Source organism: Macaca fascicularis, chromosome 7 (assembly GCF_037993035.2).
Source record: "Macaca fascicularis isolate 582-1 chromosome 7, T2T-MFA8v1.1".
NCBI classification, from domain to species: domain Eukaryota; kingdom Metazoa; phylum Chordata; class Mammalia; order Primates; family Cercopithecidae; genus Macaca; species Macaca fascicularis.
In genome coordinates, this window is record NC_088381.1 from 94,473,566 (window position 1) to 94,498,114 (window position 24,549).

Consider the following 24,549-nt stretch of genomic DNA (forward strand, 5'->3'; position numbering starts at 1 on the left):
CAATGGACCCTCTTTAACAAAGCATAAAACAAACTCTGCAGGATCAAGGGGGATCTGCCAGTAGTTTAACTGCTAGCCAGATCACAGCTCAACACCCTTTACAAGAAGATAGTAAAATGCAAATAATTCAATCAAAACCCATGAAGCATGTCTGAGTTCTGATGGTAGCTGGGGGTAGGGGTCAAAGGTTGAATAAGGAAGTGACTCTGTGTGAAGTTTTGATTCACAGGAAGAACGTATACAAAAGATAGTGGCATGACAGAGGTTGGAACCCTCATGAGAAAGGCAAATTCTCAGGGAAGCAGTTTACTCCAGCACTCCTGGATTGAAGGAGAGACTAAATACGCATTACAACTAGATACAACATGTGACCCTGTATTGGATCATTTTGTAGAGGACATTACTGGAACAGTCACTAAAACTCGAATAGGGCTTCTAGGTGAATCAAAACGGGCAATTCTTGCAACCTTTCTGCAAATTTAATATGTTTTTCAAAAAGAGGTAAAATTAAAGACACATAACTTGTCATTTTTTGAAAAAATAAAACCACGTCCTTTTTGATAGTATCAGATCTGATAGTATGCAGAACTGTTACATAGATTATGTCATTTCTCAAGTTTTTTTTTCCTGTACTATGTCATTATGTCATAGCATAATGTACTATGTGCATTTATTCTCAATGAGCATGAATTTTAATCCTACATCTTAGAAATATATCTTTGTTGTGCAAATATAAATGTTTGTTTTAAATAATAGGTTAATAAAATCAATAATTCATTTAGGGCTGGCACATGGAAGAAAATAAATTTGTAGCCAAAGTGAAGTCACATTTAATGATCATCCAGGGGGAGAAAGGAACATAAATCTCCCCAAAACACAGTGAATTGATGCCCAGGTGCTTGTTGATGCATTGTAAGCAAAGCTGGCAAATGCCAGGGAGGATTTTCTTAGAGGTTTCTAAGCCCTTGGAAGATGTTGCCAAAACTTGACTCAAGTCGCTGGCAGGAAGACCAAGCTCTCAAAAACTACTTCTTGCCACTCCAAGGGCCATTTTAGGTTACTGGTGCTTATCCAGAAGATTCTCCTGAAGTGACCTGTGAGGTACATGAAGCCCTATACTGCCCTATTCTGAGCATTTGTGCAGCCTTCCCTCGCACAGGAAATGTCACAGTGGCATTTTACAATGTGGAGGCAATAGCAGTGGCTATGATAGTGTGTATGTGTGTGAACAGGGACATTATGTGGGGAAATAATATAATTTGATTAGAATAACTGAGAAATTATCTGCCTTTGCTGGTACCTACCAGATAGAAGCTCTGAATCCGGGAGCCTCAGGTCTTTCCCCATTGATTTATTTACCTCTTTCTGTGCTGAAACTTACCACACTTATATAAAAAACCATAATGCAACTTTTCACTAATATTGTTCAAAGGGCAATATAACTATGAAAAATTTCTGAAGAAACAGAAGACATTTTAATTAATATATGTAAAAAGAGGCATAGGAAAAAAGAGCCAAACAATAAATGCTGCTAAAAACTCTAATTTGAATACTTTTGGACATGTACCTTATTTTCATTTTCAACTCCAACATTTCTACCATGCATTGTTAAAGTAAGATTCTCTCAGAGGGAGTCTCTCATGGGTCCTAAGCCAGCTATCAGATGAATTCACAACACAGCATCCTTCTTGTTCTCATCTACTTCATTTTTATTCGTTCATTTCTGATTTTTACTGAGTATGGGGGCTTCACTGATGTTTATATTCATCATATAAAGATCAGTTGCTGTTTTCATTGCTTTCGAACTCCAAATTTTCAAAACACCCAAGCAATTCATGGCTCTCTGTGGAGTATGGGGAATGGCTTCCTTGCCTACTTTATTTGTCCCGTCTCCTAGGTCACACATTTCATTTAATATATACTTCTATGGAATTCATCCCTATCATGAAAGCAATACTTACATTTATAAGGGAATAACTCTATAATATGAAAGCAAACAATGAAATTTCAATTATGCTAATGGGCCTCAAGTCATCTTTTGATTATTTTTTCATTTTAACTTTAGGTGCAATACATTGTATTATTCATTATTACTAGTTCATGACATATTACTTTATTATTCTTGCACATAAACACTCATACACACACACAAATACATATGCTTTTATATAAAAACAACCCAAGTTTAAATTGTTTTCAAGCAGTTTGGCGACAATGTCTTCCTTGTCTTCTAACTCATTCCAATTATGTTTATGCTTAGGATTCTGTGATTCTTTTATGCTAAATCCTGAGTGTACATTGTCCCATATACATAACCCAAATATTCTAGGCCTTATAGCTTGTGACTCTAAGGAAGAGAGCACTTTCTTTTTATACTCAAAGTGTAATGGGATGCTTTCCCATTGGACGACTGCCTACAAATAGCATCCTCAAAGTGTCTCCTGATAATTTATGAGATTCCCTCAGAGGGAGTCCATCATGGGCCCCAAGCCAACTATTAGATGAATTCATGACAGTATACTTCACGTTCTTTTCTACTTCAATTTTTGCTTGTTCACTTCTGATTTGTACCGAGTTGCTTCTGGAGCCTTCACTGTTGTTTATACCCATCATGAGAATCAGTGTAAAGGTCAAAGTCATTGTTTTAATTGCTTTCAAACTTCTAATTCTCAAGACACCTGAGTAATTCATGGGTCCATGTGGAATATAGGGAATGACTTTCTTACCTACTTTATGCCCCACTCTGTCTCCTAGATCTAAAGCAGCTTTACTTGTACCCCAAACTTGAATATATTTTCAGATCCCACCTCAATCTCTCTATCCATAGAAGTACTAAAATAATCCCAAATAATAGGTTGGGGGTAGAACCCCCATGTAATCCCCTGGTTCCTCCTCCTCCCGCTCCTGATGCCCTGACTCCAGCCGAAGTTCCTCTCTTCTTTTCCACTTATAACGTGAAAACTTCTGCTTGTCAATGGAATCAAATGGATGCTAGTCATTGAGAGCATAGGTGTTCTTTACATTAGTAATTCCTAGCTGTTAGCATGGTTTCTAGTTTCTAGTGATTCAAGTAGCCATTCAACTCCAGCTCAACTAGCTAACAAAACTGCCTCATTACAAAATATTTTCAAAGTGTGATTCGGCAGCATAAAATTTTAAAAATAACTCTAATTTGTCATTCCTACAGATAATGTAATATCCTGACAAGACAGCCAGAAAGAACATACAGTTTCTATATTTCTATGCAGGATTATACCTCAATAAGCATCATAAGAGTAAAGTAAATAATGAGTACAATAAGTTTAAATTTCATCTTACTCTAGGAATCTCTATGGCACTGCCCTGCTTCCTTTCTACTAGGTTGTAACAGATAAATGAATGAAAGGATCCTGCTGCCTTAGAGCTTTATCTCCATCCTGAATGGCAGCTGGTTTGCATAGTTTGAGGATCATGGTATTGGGCAAGTTGCTTTCTTTTTTGAATCACGGTGCTTATTCAGGACATGCCTCTGCAGGATTAGAGCAGAGCAGATATCCCAGCTCAGTCCCTACATCCAAACTTCTCTTAAGATATCACATTTGAAACCTGGAAGCTTCTGGTTACATTAGAAGTATTTCCAGCTCACAGGGGAAAGAGCAGTCATGGCTGATCTGGCAACTTAATATCAGAAAGTTGTAGATGGGCAAAGAATGGGATGTGTACTAAAGACAAATGAATTCAAACTGGTTCATGAAAGTGTCTGCATTAGCTGAGCATTTCTTGTTGCATATTTACCTAGTGGATAACAATTACTATGTTGCTACTATGTACCAGGTACTGTCCAAGGTAGGGACAAAAATGACTAAAGTAAAACTTTGTGGCAACAGTATGGAAAGTGGAAAGAAAGAGTGTGGTGAGAGAGACAGGAAGATCTAGCTGGCCATTGCAATAGCCAAAGAAGTAGTGCTGAAGGTGAGGACGAAATGTAAAAGACAGAAGAGAATAGAGCTGAGAGATAATTCAAAGAAAGTGTTGACATAATCTATTAGGTATGATGAATAAGGAAGGTGAAGAAAATAAGATGGCTCCTAGGATTTTAATTTCCTAACTGAGTAGCTGGTGATGTCTTTTCTTGAAATAATGCTTTAGGAAGTAAAATGGTTTTCTGTAATGATTGTGGTTAAGGCAATTTAAAAACATGGAATAGGTCAATTGTAGGTATTGTGAGAACAAATAACTTGGTAATTGTGTATATGTGTGTGTGTGAATGTGAGTGGCAAATATAGTGACCTAATTTCCTATTGTTTAATGTCAATTTATGGAGGATAGCTTTAGCATTTGTCTAAAGCTCAGTAAGGTTTAGCTGCTCATGGAGTATTTTCCTAATGGTGTTAAACTGAAAGCAATGAGCAGTGAGTGGTGTGTGTCTACCTGGAAATAAGCCCCAAACCGGGTTAATAACATAGTATGATATCTTGCTTGAGTCTACCTGTGTTACCCGTAGGACTAGGCAGGTGCATCAAGAGATTGTACAGAGAGAAACAGATGTGTAGAGCGTGAGGCACATGTGTATGGTCAAATTTTGTATATATCACAATGTATTAGTGAGATAGTTCTTTAATCCTAACCTCTATTTATGTCTGAGTCCTAGAGGTTCAAGAAAACTGAAAGAATGTATCTACTATGCACTCCAGAGAGTACTGACAGCACATGTGTCACTCAGAGCAAGGGTGCAAGAAATGTATATGCCTCAGCAGAGAAAACAACTCTGGCCTGGATTGCTTTTGGCATTTGCTGGCTGAGCCAATAGCTTCCATAGTAAGTAGCTCCAGAAGCTTTGGCAGGAGCAGAAAACCTTTACTGATGCAGATATCTGTTCTCTTGGGGTTGGAAAGAGACACCTTGGCACATGCTGGCAGCCTTCACACACAGTGTGGGTAATGGCAAAACAATGTGGATAGGTATAAACAACAGTGTCACACCATTGCTGCTCATCACTGCAAGAAGCCTGAACCAGTGGGGAAAAATGGCCAATACTGCATGATGATTGAGAAGAGGTGGTTAATGAGCACATGTGATGTGCTTGCTATCCTGATGATTCTTTTACATTGGGGTGAGGTTTGTGGCTTTATATAGTGTATGTGTGTATATATACACACTATGTATGTGTGTATATATATACTATGTGTATGTGTGTGTATATATACACTATGTATGTATATATATACACACACTATGTATGTGTGTCTGTGTGTGTGTGTGTATATATATACACACACACTATGTATGTGTGTATATATAAGTTTTTACTATGACATTGTTAAGCACATGAGGCCACATAAAATTGTGAACACTTTGTATAGGCTTATTCTATGGAAAGTATTTCACTAGTTTGTGATTGTAGCCGCAGAACAAATTGGAAACAATGTTTTTCAAAAATTATATTACACATATTAGAATTGCTAACATTTCTTCTAATATCCTGAAGTAGCAGGATTTTACAACTATGTCATATTCTTTCCTGTATACAATTAGGTGACACTACTATTATTTGTCTGTGATGTCAAACCTCAGTTTTCTTGATTTCTGTTCACAACAAAACTATCAAAGGAATGTTATAATGTATGAGTCACTTTTAGAAATGTCAATGGCCATAAATACTTTCAAAATGGTGAAAATTTTTTTCACTGAGTAAACCTTTGTCTAGGGAAAACAAAAGCAAAACCAAACCAACCAACCAACCAAATAAACAAAAACCCTACAAGGCCGGGTGTGGGGGCTCATGCCTGTAATCCCAACACATTGGTAGGGCCAGGTGGGTGGATCACTTGAGGCCAGAAGTTTGAGACAAGCCTCGCCAACATGGTGAAACCCTGTCCCTACTAAAAACGCAAAAATTAGCTGCATATAGTGGCACATGCCTGTAATCCCAGCTACTTGGGATGCTGAGGCAGGATAATAGCTTGAACCTGGAAGGCAGAGGTTGCAGTGAGCAGAGATCGTGCCATGGCACTTCAGCCTGGGTGACAGAGTGAGATTCCATCTGAAAAACAAAAACAAAAACAAAACAAAGAAACCAAAACCCTTAAAAAAAAAAAAAAAGCAAAAACAAACAAAGAACCCCTAAGATAATTATGCCCTAGTGAGGCATAAACAGTTTTGACTATCCACCTGGGTCTTCTGCTTCTTCTGCTTTGGTGAAGTCACACCAATATGACTTCTCATGGCCATTGACATGAAGATACACCAGCGTCATGGATCCAGCCAGAAGTTTTAAAAACAATATTGTTTACTGTTATGAATGATATCAATTTCCTCCAAGCCAGGTTTTTGAATCATTTTCTTTTCGGGAAGTTTTGTCATCAATTCAAGCATAACAACAAAAAAATTTTTTTAAGTCCCAAGAAGTTTGCCACCTCTTTAAGTGCTTGATTCAATTTTAAGTAGAAGTTTCACTTTTGAGAGAATGAGAAAGTTCATTCACAGAAGAACCTCACAGGGAGAAGTACATTCAAGGGTTGGTTTACTTGGTAGATTTTTTGGTCCAATGAATAAGGCATTATCTTCTGATTTAAGGTCCTGCCATTTGCCTGTAAATGCTTTTGAAAACAAGGAGTTCTTTTGGTCCTTTTTATTTCTGCAAGAGTAGGATAGGAGCTGTGGAACATATACCCTTTTAAATTTCAGAAGTTCTTCTAGAGCCTGGAGTTGAGAGTGACAGTTTTGTCATTTTATCCATTGGCAGAAATCTTTGGATATATCAAAGTACTGAAAAAACGTGTTTGGAAGTTACCACTGCTCTGATGACCTCAACTTTGAAATATGGATTTATTTTATTTTCAAGCTGAAATAGACAGGATCAGTGATGCAGTACTTGGCAAAGATGACCTTACTGACTGGGGAAAGTGATGTGAGTAGAATTTATCAGAAGGGTCCTAGAGAATGTGTTGTGTGTGTGTGTGTTTTCTTCACAGATCTCTATCTTTGAGGGGCAAAGAGGGTAATGCGAATTTTAATTCTGTATAATATGACAATGTCATCTTATTCAGGGAGCTAGATTTTTCACTATTTCTTGCTGCCAGGCAACAGCAAAATCAGAAATCCATTGAGCATCCAAGATACATTCTCTGTGCCATGTCAAAGAAAACTAAAACTTTTAAATCAGCTTCTTTGAAATTTCATATTGAGGAGCATTATTTTTCTTTTTGTTTCTACAATGCAATTTCTTTCCATTTTATTTCAGAAAGCAGTCGTTAGTTTTTGCGTGAAAAATGAGAAGAATTATTTATTCATAAAGTAAAAAAAATTGCTTAAGTGAAAAAGTCAGTTCATAATGAAATAAAATATATGCATAAATATATATATATATGTGCTCATATTCATATTGTCGACTAAGGGGCTCTGACTTTCATAAATTTTACAAATGAATTTAGTGACCTTTGCAACAATGAAAACAAAAAACTTTACTCTACTAAATGATCCCTAAAAAATTTCCAGCTTTAATATCCTATGATTCTGTTTCATAATATAGAATTAAAACCAGACTTCAATCAGAACTTAATCTGTGTTTGGTCTAACACACTCACACACACAAAATAAGCATTGTATCAGTTTGCTAGAGCTGCTATGACAAAATACCACAGACTACAACAGAAATTTCTCACAGTTTTAGAGGCTAGAAGTCCAAGATCAAGGTCTTGGCAGGTTTGATTTTATTCTGAGGACCCTCTCATTGGCTTGCAGATGGTCACCTTCTTGCTCTGTCCTCATGTGGCCTTTTTTTTCCTGTGTATCCACACTCCTTGTGTCTCTGTGTGTGAATTTCTTCTTCCATAAGGAGGAAATTAGACTGGATTAAGGCCCATCCTAAGGACCATATTTTAACATAATCACATCCTTGAAGAACCTTATCTCCAAATATAGTCACATTTTGAGATACTGAAGGGTTAGGACTTCAACATATAAATTTCAGGAGGATGTGATTCAGCCCATAACAAGTATCCTCTCAGTGCAAGGTGAGGATGGCTTTGGTGAAATGAAGTCTCCAATCATGGACTTCCTTGTATAGGAAAGAAGAAAGTTTATGCGTGGTATGAATAAGAATGCCAGAGATGTAAGATGAGGTCAAGAAAGTTACAGAAGTATACAAATTAAACCTTTCAAGCAGGAAGATTCAATTCTCCATGTAAAATGATGAGAAGTCAGGTAAGCTAAGCGTAACGATTGTCTACTATTTGATAAATGTCATAATAAAAATAACACATCTTAAAGCAATAAAAAGTTTTCAGAACAACCCAGTTTTCCATTTATTTGTCTAATATTATGGAGGGAATTTATAACCACACCAAAATTTCTGAGCTTCTTGTCCACTTCTCTCAGTATATCTGCTCTTTTTTGAAACATCCTCTCAAATTTCCTTCACCATCTGTAGCTCTTTGCCTTTCATCTTACACTCTGTCTCTTTCTCCCTGACCTTACATCATAAAATCTAGAACTCTCTTCAAATGAAAAGTAAGAGAAACAAAGAGGTCAAAATTGAAAACCTTTGGTTGGGGAGGGAGAATGCCTGATAATACCTGCAAGTTAATTGTTTTGCATTTGTCACATGAATAACCAACATTTTGGAAAATTGGAGATCGTTACTGATCTTCCCAACAATGACTTCAGTGAACGGGAGTAGAGGCTTCATTAGAATGGGAAGAGTCATGCTGGAACTGAGGCATTGAAAGGGAATAACAATTATTCTTTCCAGATGATAACTCCTAAGGAACTCCAGGATAGAGAAATTGCCAGAGGGAAGCTAGAGGGACATGCAGGGTACAAGTTTTTATGCTCAGAAAGATTTGAGTAGATTTGCATTTGGAAGAAAAGAGTTTATTGAAAAGGAGATGATGGTCATTTGGGCAGGAAAGGGAAGACTTGATGGATTATTATCCCCGAGAAGCAGATGAGAGAAAATTTAGCTAATCTGAGAAGGTCTGAAATGAAGATTTTTTTTTTTTTTTTTTATAGCAGGAGTGAAAGTTTATCAAAAAGTTTTAGAGCAGGAACAAAAGAAAATATACTTGAAAGAGGGCCAAGTGGGCCACCTGATTCACATGTGTGATTTGAACTTTGACTCAGGGTTTTATATGATGGCTTGCTTTTGGGGGTTGCACCCCTTCTCCGCTGATTCTTCCCTTGGAGTGGGCTGTCCACATGCACAGTGGCCTGCCAGCACTTTGGAGGGGCTGCATGTTCAGCGTGCTTACTGAAGTTGTGCACATGCTCACTTGAGGCATTTTTCCTTTACCAGTTGAGTGTTCCTAGAGGTCATACACCAGTTAAACTCCATGATTTTGCCTCTTGGTATGCATGCTTGAGCCCACTCATCCAACTTCTGACTTTTATTCAGAAGCTGCTGATCACCAGTTTTAGAAAACCAAACACTGCATGTTCTCACTCATAAGTGGGTGTTGAACAATGAGAACACATGAACATATATTTTTAAGAAGCAAATTGAGGCACTTAACTCCTGACAGACTGTATTTTTCAGGGAAGTAGGAAGAAAGATTCCTTTCAGCAGGAGGAAGACTAGAAATCTTGGGAAGACTAGTGAATATTTGGAATATACAGGGAGACCAATAGGAGAGGAAGTCAAAGTTTTGACTCTAAGTAATTTTAGTTTTGAAAGTAGAAAATAAAATGAATCTAGCCATCTTAGGGCAAGAGTTGCTTTTCTAGTCCTATGAGGAGCTGAAAATGATACTCAAGAAATAGGAACAAGATGAACTACATTTTCATTATGAAGATTTATTTGTCATGTATAAGTCCTTGAATTAAACTGCTTCAACATGAAAAGCAAGGAGGTATCTTAAGGCTCAGCAGAGTTTGTCTCCCCTTTTCCTTTGTTAAAAACTACCAAATGTAGTAATGTTAGTTGCCATAACAATTGTGAGAGCTTCTCATTTCCTTCAAGTATAGGCAAATGGAGGGTGTCTGCTGTATTTTATTTTTATGGCCCTACTTTCAGGCAGTGTCAGCTGTTTTTAGATTGACAATAAAAATCCTTATTGCTGGGAGAATTATATTCCGTAAGTTTCTTTTCTCAGCTTTTCCATTTTCCTTTGTAGAGCTGTTAGAGAGAGAGAGAGAGTTGGAACAACTCCAATGAAGCTTAAGCATCCAGTGTCATCAGTGGAGAGTGGGACACAGACCACAGATGCAAACAAATTATTGTTTGTTTCTATTGATTTCCCGGTGTTGCAAGAAATATGGCTATAGAGTTGTTAGTTTTTATAACTACTTCTTATATCAGTAATGTTATTCTGTAAAATTCTCAAGCATATGGTTATAGTATTTTTAACATAATTTCTCTATCTTTTGTCATAAAGAATAGCATCAGAAATGTACGTAAGTCTTTACCCACTTTTAGACATTTTGAAATCTTAAGCAGACCACTTAATTATCAGTGTGTAACATCATTCTTCCATCAGTTGATCCGTTCCTCAGCACCTGTTTATTGAATACCCACTGTATGCCAGGTGTTATGCTGAGGTTTTGGAGATGTAGAGATGAATGCATAAATCCAGTTCCTGTTTTACAATGTAGCCACCATTTCCTCCACAGGATAGTCATGTATAATGGTACATGTGTACTCAGATTTAATATTACAGTTAGCTTGGGAAAGTAAGTCAAAAATGTCTTCTATGCATCCCCAAAGAACCACTTGGGGAAGCAAATCAAAGGGTCTTCTATGTACACCAAACATTGCATACTATGAGAAAGATGCTGTTCTTGACACATCACATACATTAATCCCTTCATAAACACTATGAAGTAGGCATTACCAGTCTCATTTCAAAAATGAGTTAAGTTACCCAAAGTAATTTCCCAGTGGTAAAGAGAGATTTCACCCCCAAAACACTGACTTCAAATATTGTGCCCTTTACTGCTTCTTTATGTGTTACTCTGGCATATTAAAAAGATAAAATTACAGAATTTAAGATTTACAGATAACAGAAGAGTGGTTCTCAACTGGGGGAGATTTTGCTCTCCATGGGACATTTGACAGTATTTGAAGACATTCTAGCTCATCACTACTGAAGGGGTTGAGGCCAGGGGTGCTGCTAAACACCCTGCAATGCACAGGAGCCACTTTAGCAAAGAATGATATGATTCAAAATGTATATAGTGTCATGGTTGAAAAATTCTGCCTGAGAGAGTACAACCTGGGGACTAGGCCTCAGAGAGACACGATTACCTCCCCAAGTCAACAAATCATGTTGAGGTCTCCTGATTCCCGGTCCAGTTTCTCCTTGTCTCTCTGTTGCTGGTTTTGTGCACCATAATGCACGTCAAAGTTAGTGGGTCCTGAGTTCTTGAGAAGTGTTTGTTGAGTGCTGTGCTTCATTTAAAATAGGAAGAGGGCCAGGCTAGTCGTCAGTAAAATCTGAACCCTTTCACCCACGGTTGTCTCTTCTTTTACTATTCCTTTCTGGTCATCTGCAATTTTCTCTTCTCATAAATGCCTTCTTGTTGCCTTTAGCTGTTCAGTGTCTTATATGTATGCCCTTCTATCTCTGTAGTGTCTCCAATTAAAAATTACCTTTTCTTTCCTCAGCACCTTTCATCAAAATTCTCTCAGTGAAGTTTAGCTGAATATTAGAAGTTTAGCTAAATAAAGAAAGACATGTGCAGGGTTTGTGCTCAAAAGCAGGCTGACGAGTCCCGCCGAGCTTGGAGCCCAGTTCTGCCTATTAACCTATGTCGACGTGTGTCAACGAAAAGAGTCAAACTCTGTAAAATATTTGAGGAGACTTACTCTGAGCCAAATATGAGTGACCATGGCCCATGACACAGTCCATACGACGTCCTTGAGAACATGTGCCCAAGGTGGCCAGAGCGCAGCTTGGTTTTATACATTTTAGAGAGGCACAAGACATCAATCAAATACATTTAATAAATATATTGGTTTGGTTTAGAAAGGCACGACAACCCAAAGTGGGGGCTTCTAGGCTACAGGTGAATTTAAACATTTTTCTGGTTGACAATTGGTTGAGTTTGTTTGAAGACCCGGGATCAATAAAAGGAGAATGTTCAGGTTAAGATAAAAGACTGTGGAGGCCAAAGTTTTTTGAAGTCTTATAGTGGCTGCCCTTAGAGACAATAGATGACAAATATTTCTTATTCAGATCTTAGTTAATCTCTTTAGGATTGGGAGGGTCTGGAAGAAAGAGATCTAGCTATGTTAATAGAGATTGTTTACAGATGCAAATTCTCCGCCACAAAGAACAGGAGGGCCACTGCAGGGCCATTTCAAATATTTCAAAATGTGGAAAAAAACATGTTTTGGGGTAAAATATTTTGATTTTCTTCTTTGTCTCATAATGTTATGCTAGAGTCAGATTGGAAAATAAATTATGATACACAGGGTTAAATAAAACCCATCTGAAATGAATTTATGATTTTTATGGCATGACTTCCCAGACCCTTCAGATACGAATTTGGGCAAGATAAAAATCAGAGTTTAGTCCTCACATGTTTTGTAACCCCTCCATATACCACCCCCTTAATCTATCCCATAATTTTATTTCAACTTAATGATTATTTGAATTTGTATGGTGGAAACAGTGGGAGGTGGGAGCCTCTCTGTTTTCTCTTGAATTATACTATGTGATGATTTCTTTCATAGGTAATGTTTGCTTTAAAAGTAAGCACTGCTTGCCTTGTCAGTCCTTTCCCATCCAGGGGAGTAACTTTTCTCTGCTTTTCCTCATCAGGAACTGAATCTTCAGTCACCTTGATTTTGGACTTCCCAGCCTCCAGGACTGTGAGAAATAAATATCTGTTGCTTAAGCCAATCTATAGTATTTTGCTATAGCATCTCATGCTAATTCATACATGATCCAAGAGGCTTACTCATTTCAAGGAATATCTAGAAAAATTGGGAGACCGTGTTGCAGGAGTTCTCTAGTTTATGGATTTCTTGAAGGACTGTTAAGTCTTACCTACTTTAATGGATGAACAACAAATGATTTTTTTTTCTCAACCTATTTGGTCTTTTTCTTCCTGAGATTACCATTAGCCTGATTCTCTGCTTCCCTAGGCTTAATATCCAACTGAAGCACAACCCTGGCAGAAAAAAACAAAAACAAAAACAAAAACAAAAAAACTCTGGTATTGGTACCACTGTCACTGAGCCCACTAGATGAGAGTTAAATCCCGTGACATCTGGGCAAGATTAGAGTAACTGAGCTATCAAAAAGAAAAGCTGAGAATAAAAAGATTTGTTTTTAATACTCCTCTTACCCCTATTATGCCTAAATATCAGGCAGTATTACTCATACTTTATTTTAGTTTTAATTAAATTTGTTTTATTTAATTATAAGTCTCAACTCATTAATATAGGTGATTGTCATATTGTTTTGCTTGCATGCCATGATCATCTAACTTCTTACAGGTAAAAGTCGTGGAGGGAATATGACATTAATATACTACTTTCTTTTAGAATTCAGTGTCTGCATTTTGAACTCAGACAACAAGTCAGATCATTTGGGTTCTGTAATGCAGATATGGAGGTAGAGACAGTTTTAAGTTAAGAAGGGACTGTCTATAAAAGGAAAGAGTGCCACCAATAAACAATATTTATTTGGCGTCTGAAGCAGGAACTTAGCAGGCTGCTAAGACGTGCTAAGTTCCTGCTTCAGACGCCAAATAAATATTTATAATTGAATAAAATTCATAACTGGTAGACATAAAGCTTTCTATACTCCTTTTAATGCTAAAATACTTCAATTACAATTTAACAAGGTGCTAAATTTTATTGAGAGCTTGAACAAATTAATCTTGGGCATCGGTTTCTTCATCTTTAAAATGGACAAGATGAAACAAAGGTATCTTCCAGGGATGAATTATAAATTCTGGTGTTCTATGATTTTTTCTTTTTGTTGACAACATACAATATATTACATTATTTGAGGTTCCTTTGCTGACATTTTGCTATATGGGGTTTTGCAAATATAATAGGTACAAAGATTGAACTCTCTAATCATACAAAAATGCAAAGTTGGATTCGTAAAGATCTTTGGGATTTATGTCATGGTTGTTTTACTCTGTTTTTCAACTGGTTTTTCTTAGCAGTTCTTTAAATGGAAGAGTGTTACCAGCTCAGTGTAATCCTGCATATAAATGGGAGACAAACCCAATCCTTTCTTTCATCCCTTGGATACTGGTTGTGACAGCAACGGTAACGTTTGCTTTACTACTAGTTCTGTTGCTAACTAATGTGAGACTTAGAGTGAGTCATTTCATATCTCTGCTTCTTGATTCCATGTACTGAATACAATCTCTGGTTTCTTTTTTTTTTTTTTTAGTTTATCTATTTAGAAAGGTAAATATAGGCTCATTGTAGAAAATACAAATGATACTAAAAGATATAATAAAGAAGAAAGAAAAATAAAACAAAATTTTACCCTCTGGGGAACACACACACACACACACACACACACACACACATTTACAAACAGAGCTGCAGGCAATAGCATGAATAGGATGAATATATCTTTACATCCTTATTCTAATCTCTACTTTGAATAAACTTCTAGGGACAGAATTGCTGGGTCAAGGCATACTTCTTTGACTCAAGATGTCATGTTTTCCACAATGTTGTCAATATTTTGCATACCACCAACTAGCTGTTTCCTCACATCCTTCACCACACTAAATACTGGCAATATTTGTACCTTTGAAGAACTGATTCTGAAAGCATATCTCACCAATACTGGTTATTGCACATATTTGATGTTATAGTATTTTGAAAGATAATATATTTATGACATTGTTATTTTTAATTTCTGCTGATAATAAGATTAAGCTTACGTTGTCATGGTTGGGATATAATTGTTTTTGTGTGTTTTTCTTTTTGTGGATTCCTTTCAAAGGCATATGTCCTAGCAGTTTCATCCTTTCCAAGGATTCAAAAATGCATTTGCTTCCTTCTGTCTATGGCATACAAGTTCAAGATCTTTTCCAAAATGCATTTTCACATTGCCTCATGGTGTCATAGCACCACATGATCAGGTTGTGTTCCTGTAGAGATAATGTCACACAATCTGTACCCTGATCTGTGGAAAAACCAGATATAGCTTGTTTAAGTATATTTTTTATTTGTTAGCCTATAAAAGCATAAAAAAAGTTCATTTCAGCTTTAACAATATCTAATTAGTGACATTCCCTTCACCAAAGTTTCTATCTTTTTTATTGGCTCTAGTCAAACTGTTTTATACATCCTGCAGAATGTCTCATCTTTTTTAGTTCTTTTAAACTTCATTATCTTTTTGATGACACAATAATTTTCTTTCCATCTTTTATCTCCCTTTAGCTGACATCTTCACTTTGTCTTTCTTTACAACTATGCTAGCTCTTATCCATTTGTTTTCGTAACTTTTAATGGAAAATTCAATTTCTATGAAGTATATGCTAGTATCTTTAGAAGTACTTAATTAAGTTCTCAAAAGGTTAGGTGAGCAGATTAAACAAAAAAATATAAAAATGTGGCAAGACAGTTTTCTCATGGGAATCTGCCAGAGAGGGTTTGGGGTGAAGAGTGACAAATTGTATTCAACTGATATACTATTTTTCATTAATGTCTTCCCAAGAAAGATCTAGGGAATCTGTTATATGCTCTTTACACTTAAGATTCCGAAATATTTGTGCATACTGAAGTATGAGCAGGCAATGTAAGTAATCAGAAAAAATAAATATTGAAAATTGATAGAATTCAGAGCTCATGATACTGTATTGGTTTTATGAACAACAATTAAGCAACTTTAAATTTATTTTTTTTCAGAATTTTGAGCCCTATCAAAGATATATTTGATCTGTATAGTTATTCACATTCTCTAAGCACCTTGCTGTTGTGGAAAACATACTGAGTTGAGAGCTAGGAAAATACTATAAGTCATCCCTCATCTGATCTCTCATCTGTATTATTGCTGCCAGAACTGTAGTTCTGCGATAGTCATCTTTCCCCCTGTTTGTGTTTTCTGTTTTTTTGCTCATCAGAGTTGTACCATTTTGATAAGAGAAGACAATCATACTTGGTTACATTTGCAAATATAATTATATTTCTCACAGAAAAACACAATTTTTATTTAATTTAAACCAAAAGAGAATAGAAAGGAGAGGAGGAATAGGTGCAGGATTTCCTTTGTCCTGGCACAATTTAATATATTCTGGAAGTGACCTTTTGGAATAGATAGTCACCTAACTAAATTAAGTGGGAATAGAGAAGCATCATTGAAAGCAGAAGTAATTTGAAACTAAGTGAGGGAAAGTTTACTGAGCATATCAGTACCAATGATGAAATGTGGGAAAGGGAGTATAGCATAGTCTTAAGAATTTGGGTCCTGAAATTGCAAAGACCTTGTTTTGAAACATGGCTCTGTCATTTACCAGTAGAGTGTACCTCTCTAAGCCCCAACATCCTCACCTATAAAATGAGGATAATAACACTGCTTATCTCATAAGGTTATTGTGAGAATACAATGAAATAGCACATGTAAAGTGGTTAGCATGGTGACTGATACTACTAATAACAAACATTCATTCATTAATCACTAGGTGATAGTCACTTTTCTAAGGGCTTTCTGTGTATTAACTCAGTAAATGTTTAATTCATGTTAGCCTTTTTATCCTTACACTCGTTATTGGGAAATAACAAATTTATTATAGGGGCTCCCAAGCTTCCATCTATCTACCTACCTACCTACCTACCTACCTACCTACCTACACATATGCTTGCATAAAATGTATATGTGTGTATCTATATCTACCTGTATCTTTGTAGAAAATTAAAAGCAAGGATGACATAAAATTCTCTAAAATAATGTAATGGGTTTTGGTTCTCTATTGTGTTCGTTTTCATATTTGAATATCTTTTTATAATATTTAACATTTATATGTTAAATATTAAAAACTGTATGCCTACAGTTTTTACTATCTTAGCAAGTGCCCATTTGTTGTCTGTTAGGCGAAGGCCATATTTCAAAATTTTATTTTCAAACCAAGACATAGAACTGCCTCTGAAAGGAAAACTAATGATTATACAAGTAATTACATATACTCATTATTTTTATATTATCTCATTGAATTATACTACCTCTATGAGCTTAAGTATTGTTATTATTCATATTTACAAGAGGGAAAACTGAGGAATAGATATCACACATAATTTGCCACAATATGAGATGAGCAAGTGATAAAGTCAGGGCTTGAAGACAGAATTTTAAATTTTAAATCTCATTATTGTTCCATTACTAGTGCTTCACCTAAATATCCTCAGAGCAGAGAACACTGTACCCTGGAATTCCAGAAGTATGGTCTGAAGAAGGAAATTACAGACAAATATGTTCTAGAGTCACTTGTATATCTTCAAATCACGTAAAATTTACATTCTATTCGTAATATTTCCATGCTAATTTTAAATAAAACCAAGTATTCTTCTTATCTATTGCTGAGGCTTTACTATGTCCCACACTCCCATTCACATGACAAAGTATTAACCCACAGGACCTCAGAATGTGACTGTGTTTGGAGATGAGGTCTTTAAGGAGGCAATTAAGTTTAGATGAGGTCGCTGAGGTGGACCCTAGTTCAATATTAGTGGTTTCATTATAAAAAGAGGAGCTAGGGCCGGGTATGGTGACTCACGCTTGTAATCCCTGCAATTTGGGAGGCTGAGGCGGGCAGATCATTCGAGGTCAGGAGTTCGAGACCAGCCTGGCCAACACAATGAAACCCTGTCTCTACTAAAAATGCAGAAATTAGCCGGGATGGTGGCAGGTGCCTATAATCCCAGCTACTCAGGAGGCTGAGGCAGGAGAATTGCTCAAACCTGGGAGGCGGAGTTTGCAGTGAGCTGAGATTGTGCCACTGCACTCCAGCCTGGGCAATACAGTGAGACTCAGTCTCAAAAAAAAAAAAAAAAAAAGAAGCCAGGATACAGATAGGCATACAGAGGAAAGACCATGTGAAGATACTGGAAAAAGGCCACTATCTCCAAGCCAAGGAAGGATGCTATCAAAAGAAACTAACCCTGTCAACATCTTGATCTAGGAATTTCAGCCCTAGAAATGCAAGTAAATGAATTTCTGTTGTTTAAGCCACCTTGTCTGTGGTGCTTTGTTATGGTAGCCCTAGCAAACGAATATGCTTACCATTTGGTAAAAATGATACTCCAGAAGGATGTGGTACACTTATCATAACTTCATTTATCCTCAGTTATACCACTATATTATACCACCATAGTCTCCTAGGAGGTAGAGAAAGAAATTCTCTATCTCCTAGGCCTTGTTGCTTTCCTTGGAAAAAAGACTCAATATGGAAACAAAAAGATAACAATATTTTGAGGCACTATTCAAAATGCACGTTAGGTTAACTTTCTATACTAACTCGCCATTGATAGTAATAAATGTTTGATTTAGAAATTAAGACTACCATTATCAGAATTCTGAGTTTATTTATTTATTTTTAATTATTATACTTTAAGTTCTAGGGTACATGTGCATAACGTGCAGGTTTGTTACATATGTATACTTGTGCCATGTTGGCGTGCTGCACCCATCAACTCGTCAGCACCCATCAACTCGTCATTTACATCAGGTATAACTCCCAATGCAATCCCTCCCCCTCTGCCTCCCCATGACAGGCCCCGGTGTATGATGTTCCCCTTCCCGAGTCCAAGTGATCTCATTGTTCAGTTCCCACCTATGGGTGAGAACATGTGGTGTTTGGTTTTCTGTTCTTGTGATAGTTTGCTGAGAATGATGGTTTCCAGCTGCATCCATGTCCCTACAAAGGACACAAACTCATCCTTTTTTATGGCTGCATAGTATTCCATGGTGTATATGTGCCACATTTTCTTAATCCAGTCGGTCACTGATGGACATTTGTGTTGATTCCAAGTCTTTTCTATTGTGAATAGTGCTGCAATAAACATACGTGTGCATGTGTCTTTATAGCTGCAAGATTTAAAATCCTTTGGGTATATACCCAGTAATGGGATGGCTGGGTCATATGGTACTTCTACTTGGTGGGATTGTAAACTAGTTCAACCATTATGGAAAACAGTATGGCGATTCCTCAAGGATCTGAGTTTATTCTTAAGCAGATGCCGTGATTCCTGTTTAAAGCTCAAGAGCATGTACCAAGTACTACTGTCAGCCTCTTAGGAGTAGACTGAAGCCAAGAAACCTAGGTGATAAGGAGAACAAAGCAATACACTTAGTGGAGAAAGGAGCCTTTGTTCATTTAAGATAAAAACAATTCATTCAAACGTCTGTGTACTTATTTTACTTACCGGTAAACAGTCAACAGAATATTTCATTTAATAACTAAATTCTTATTTTCTTTTTCTGGGCTAAATGCAATGACCATAGATTTTGGGCACATTTGTAGCCTGAATATATTGGACACATACAAAAATAAATCTAGTAAATTGAGAGATGAGTATAAAAATATAGCCTGAATTAAAATAATGCTCAGTGTTATTAAAGTGAGTAAATGTTAGTGCAACAAATATGAGATATGTCATTTGTACATTTTCAGAAAACATTCACAGACTATAGACATAACTTGATCAGCACCTCTCCATAATAGACTGAAAAAATCTAACTTTCCTGCAGACTTGAGAAATTATTCAGAATATAAATATAACAATTTATTTATTGACTTTGCATCCTAGGAAATATCAAGAAGAATTGTCTGATATAAATGTAGACCTTGGGCTTGCTAAAATGAATATTTATCTCTTGGGTCAATCAATTTATTGATGTTCACCTTAAAGAGAAGTCAGTATGTATGTAATATCACTGTGGACAAAATTTCAACGTAGAAATGTTATAATCCTGAATTTAGTTTAACTTCCCTGAAAACTTGTTTGTCCTGTCTGATTTTATGTGGTCTCTATCAGGTTCAAACTAAGAGAGTTTAAATCTATTAAATACTTTAGACCATTGTTTCTCATATCACTTAGCAAAAGCAAAAATTATTGCCTTAATGTTTTTTAAAATTGAGTAAGTCCAAAGTAACTCTTACCAGTTTAATTTCTTATAGTGACATTTTCATTGGATACATAGAAATCATTTAAAGCTATAAATTGTAATTTCAAATTTCCCAAAGAAACAATGTCATAATTTTAAAATAAGTAAGAGCCAAGAAGTATGGTGAGTAGAGGTAGAAACTTCTAAAATTCTTTTATATGGCAATCATCAACTGATTAATTGTGGTAATGTAGAAAAGTACACATCACATATGAACACAGAATTCAAGTTAATGTCACAAGCTAATGAAAACCAGCAAATTTGCTGTCCATCTACTTGACATATATATTATTTGAGATAATCATTTCTACTTTCCAGCGAATGTCTACCTTCATTACAGAAACTTATGCCTGTTTTTAAATATATTTGATTTATTTTCCCAGTACACTGAAATCATATGTATTTTTCTTTTTACAGTAGTGAATCAAATATATTGAATATTTTTATGTACTCTCCTTGCAACTAATATATATATCTTGCTTAAACTATATATGGCAATTATACATAAATAATCATATGTGATTGATTAATTGACTGCTTATTTTTCTTTGCTGTGGATAATTCAACTGTTAGCTGTAACATACCTAACAAAACTTTTTCCATCCCATCTTTTCTATGAAATTATATTAGTTGTTAGAAACAATCAAAATAAAAAGGTTTGTAAAGGCAAATTCACTCTCAAGAGATTTTATATATACAGAATATGATATATATTACCTAGGCCTATAGGTGAGGCCAGTGGATTTGGCATTTACTTTCATATTTCAAGCCATAGGGCAGGAATACATCCACCAAGTTGATTCAGACCCTAAAGTTCTTCTTCTATGCTCTAATCTGCAAGACTGAAACATGGCTATTTCTTTCTTTCTTCTATCTCTTGCCTCTTGGCAACGTCATTGAAGTACAAGGAAATCAACCCTCTTGACTTAACTATGTGACTCACATCCTACTTACTTGCTGATTTTGACCACTAGCTTAGCCCAAACTTGCTTTCTTTTATTTTCTGTGCTTCATTTAAAACCTGAAACTTTGAATGATTTGATATTTGGGTTTTCACTCGGCTTGTGGATTATATAATAAGTAAACCTCCCAAAATATATTGGCATGGAGAGCTAAAATCCTTTTCCCGACATTTCAGACATTACTGCAATATCTACATGACAGATATTGTACAAATTAACTATAATTGTCCTTTTCCTTCTCATTGAGTCTTTTTTTTCCTTACATTTATATATTTGGCTAAGGTAGCTTCAGATTGTATCTTCCACAAAAACTACTTTGATTACATCTGGTTAAAACATGTAATACTAATTTAAAGGGCTATGTTATTTTTTGTTAACTTTTTAAATGGAACGTACTATGTTTTAATTGGTTAGTTTGTTTTATCACAGAAATAATCTTAAGCTCTAAGCAAAGATTTTTCTGCTTTAGTTACAGAAATTCTGATAGGAGTATAATGTAAGGCAATGCACTTAAAATATTAACTGGTTGAAATAAATTTTGGATTAAGTTTTTGGAAAATCAAGTAATATTTATGCTTTCAAAATTTAAGAGTTTTAGACCTCTACTTAACCATCAGTTCTTCAGAAAGTCCTTCCCTTGCCCTCACATTAGAATCTTTATTTGTATTATTCGCTTTTCTTGTTCCATATTATTTTCTTCAATGAACTTATCACAATTTGTAATCCTATATTTATTTATATTTTTATTTGTTCAGTAAAGAATTGTCTTCTGGGCCTGGTGTGGTGGCTCACGCATGTAATCCCAGCACTTTGGGAGACCGCGGCAGGCAGATCGACCCGAGGAGGTCAGGGGTTTGAGACCAGACAGACCAACATGGCAAAACCCTGTTTCTACTAAAAATACAAAAAGTAGCGGAGTGTGGTGGTGCCTGCCTGTAGTCCCAGCTACTTGGAAGGCTGAGACACGAGAATTGCTTGAACTGGGGAGGCAGAGATTGCAGTGAGCCAAGATTGAGACACTGCACTCCAGCCTGGGACAGAGTGAGATCTGTCTCTAAATAAATAAATAAATAAATAAATAAAAATAAAAATGTCTTCTTAACTAACTCAACAACTCGAAGCTCTCAGGAATCATCTAGATTTTGTTCATCAATGTAAATCCTGGGCATAATAGAGTTTTATAGTATTTGACACAATAAATGTTTGTTAAAGGAATTAAATAAGAAAGTTAGTGAAGTAACAGAAAGAAGATGAGAAAGAAAGAAGGAGAAGGGAATGAAGAGGAGGAGGAGAAGAGGAGAGGAGCAAGGAGGTGGCATTGAGGAAGGGAAAGGAGGAGGAGGAGAAGGAGAAGGAGAAAAAGGATGTAAGGAAGGAGGGAAGGAGGAGAAAGAAGAGGAGAAGGTGGAAAAGGAGTAGGACAGCTAGAGGAGAACAATGGTCATTTTTATGAAGTGGATATGCACTAGCTGTGTAATCTTCACAGAAAAACTATCAGATAGTTTCCTTTGAAGAAAATATTAGCATAAAAGTTTAGTAACTTACTTATGGTGACATCCCAAATGGCAGAGCTGGATCTTGAGTTCAGGCATAATGACCTCAATCGGGCCAGTCGTGCCCTGTTCTGAATGGAAAGACTATGAAGTATTTCGCAAGCTGTTTGTGGCACTCATTGCATCTTTTCCCAAGGCAGTTGTGGTGTAAAATTAGGTTTACATGAAAGCTGTAGTATAATGTTGTATAGTTCCATAAGCCACGTGTAGAAGTTGAATTTTTCAGGCACTAAACAGATTTACTTTATTCTTTTAATACAAATATATTTCTTAAGAAAACCTAGTTGCAGTGGCTGTGATTGTTCTTCTTGGGGTTTATCTGTAACTCTAAGTCTGTGAGTTGTACCCTTACCTGTCCAGCTATGTCAGATAGAATTCTATCCAAAGTTTTCCGAAGTTTTGAAATTCTTATATGAACCACTAATAGGATATAGAATAATTAAATCCACATATTACCTTAAGCTATAGGGTTGGTCTGTGCTTTGGAAGTAAAGAAACAAGTCAACATACTACTCTTAACTTTCCTCCCTTCTAATAAACTGATTTGTGTCTTGACTTCCACTCAATTTGTCCTGTCTTTGAAGAAAAAGTGCTCCTGGTTTCCAAAGCTAGCCATTCTATCCTTAATTGAATTCATTCTTATTATTGATTGCATTCATTATTATTCTCAGTTTCATAATTGTAGTCCCATAATTTATTACTCAATTAATATCTTTCTTTATATTCACCAGATTTTCTGAAGTCAGCACTCATATTTCAAATGTAAACAAATAAAACAAAACTCTTTTATCATGCCCTGCTTCCCTCACCTCATATCTTTTCTTAAGTTTACTAAATTTTTTGGAAGACTATTTTACATTGCTGTCTCCGTTTCTTTACCATCCATTTATATGTTTCTTTAGGGCTTCTGTCTCCTACACTTTATTGAAACTACCAAATCAGAGGTCATCAGTAATGTATTTTTTGCCATGTCTAGTCATTCTTAGTTCTCATTTTCCCCAAATTTTCTGCTGTATTTGATAGTTATTGGACACTCTTCATTCTTTAATCTTTCTGTTCCAATGATTCTCTGACATTGTTCTTTAGTTAGTTTGATCTTATTTCTTTAACTCTGACCAAAGAGGTAAAAAAGCTATATTTTGCTACTCTTGCTTTTAATGTGGATCCTTGTCAATTTCACCCTTGAGTTTATTACCTTTTCACCCCTTACATATCATAGTTTTCTGGGGGGGGGGTTGATTAATCCTTACATATAAAATCTATCCCTTTCTGGTCTTTGTCTTTTTATTGTTTAATGTCTTTCTTTCCCCTCAGAAATATCATGCCCTTACTTCTGAGCAATAACTGGCAACTCTGCATGTGTTTCTTGAAATTTGAATTCTAATTCCCAATAAGTTGCATATCTTAAAGCCAAATTGAATGCAATCCAGTATAGTTAATACTTCATCTTTCCAGTCACTCATGAAAAGAAGTAGTTATCCTTAAGTCATTCATTTCCATCATCCTTGCAACTGTTAAATGACTACATTCTATTTGTTCTACCTGCATGATGGTGCTTCACCAGTCTATCATTTAATTTTTTTCTTCCTCCTGTAGAGCACGCAATGACATTACCTCATACCCCGAATATTCTTGTAGTTTTCTAATTGGTATCTCTGTATTCAGACTTTCAATATACTACACTACCTTTTACACAGGGTCCAGAATTAGCTACTTAAAATGTAGGTCAGAGTGCATATCACTTTTTTTAAATAAAGAAAAAAATGACAACTGCCTATGGCCTACAAAATATAGCCAAATTACCTAAAATGACATTCATAGGCTACTATAACGGATCTCTGTATGCTTGTTCAGATTACTTCTGAATGCATATTCTTTCATTAAGCTTAACTTTAGCCATTTTCTCAGTATACCATGTACTTTCATGCACTTATTATGCTATTGGTCCTAATTAAGTTGGAATATGTTTTTCTT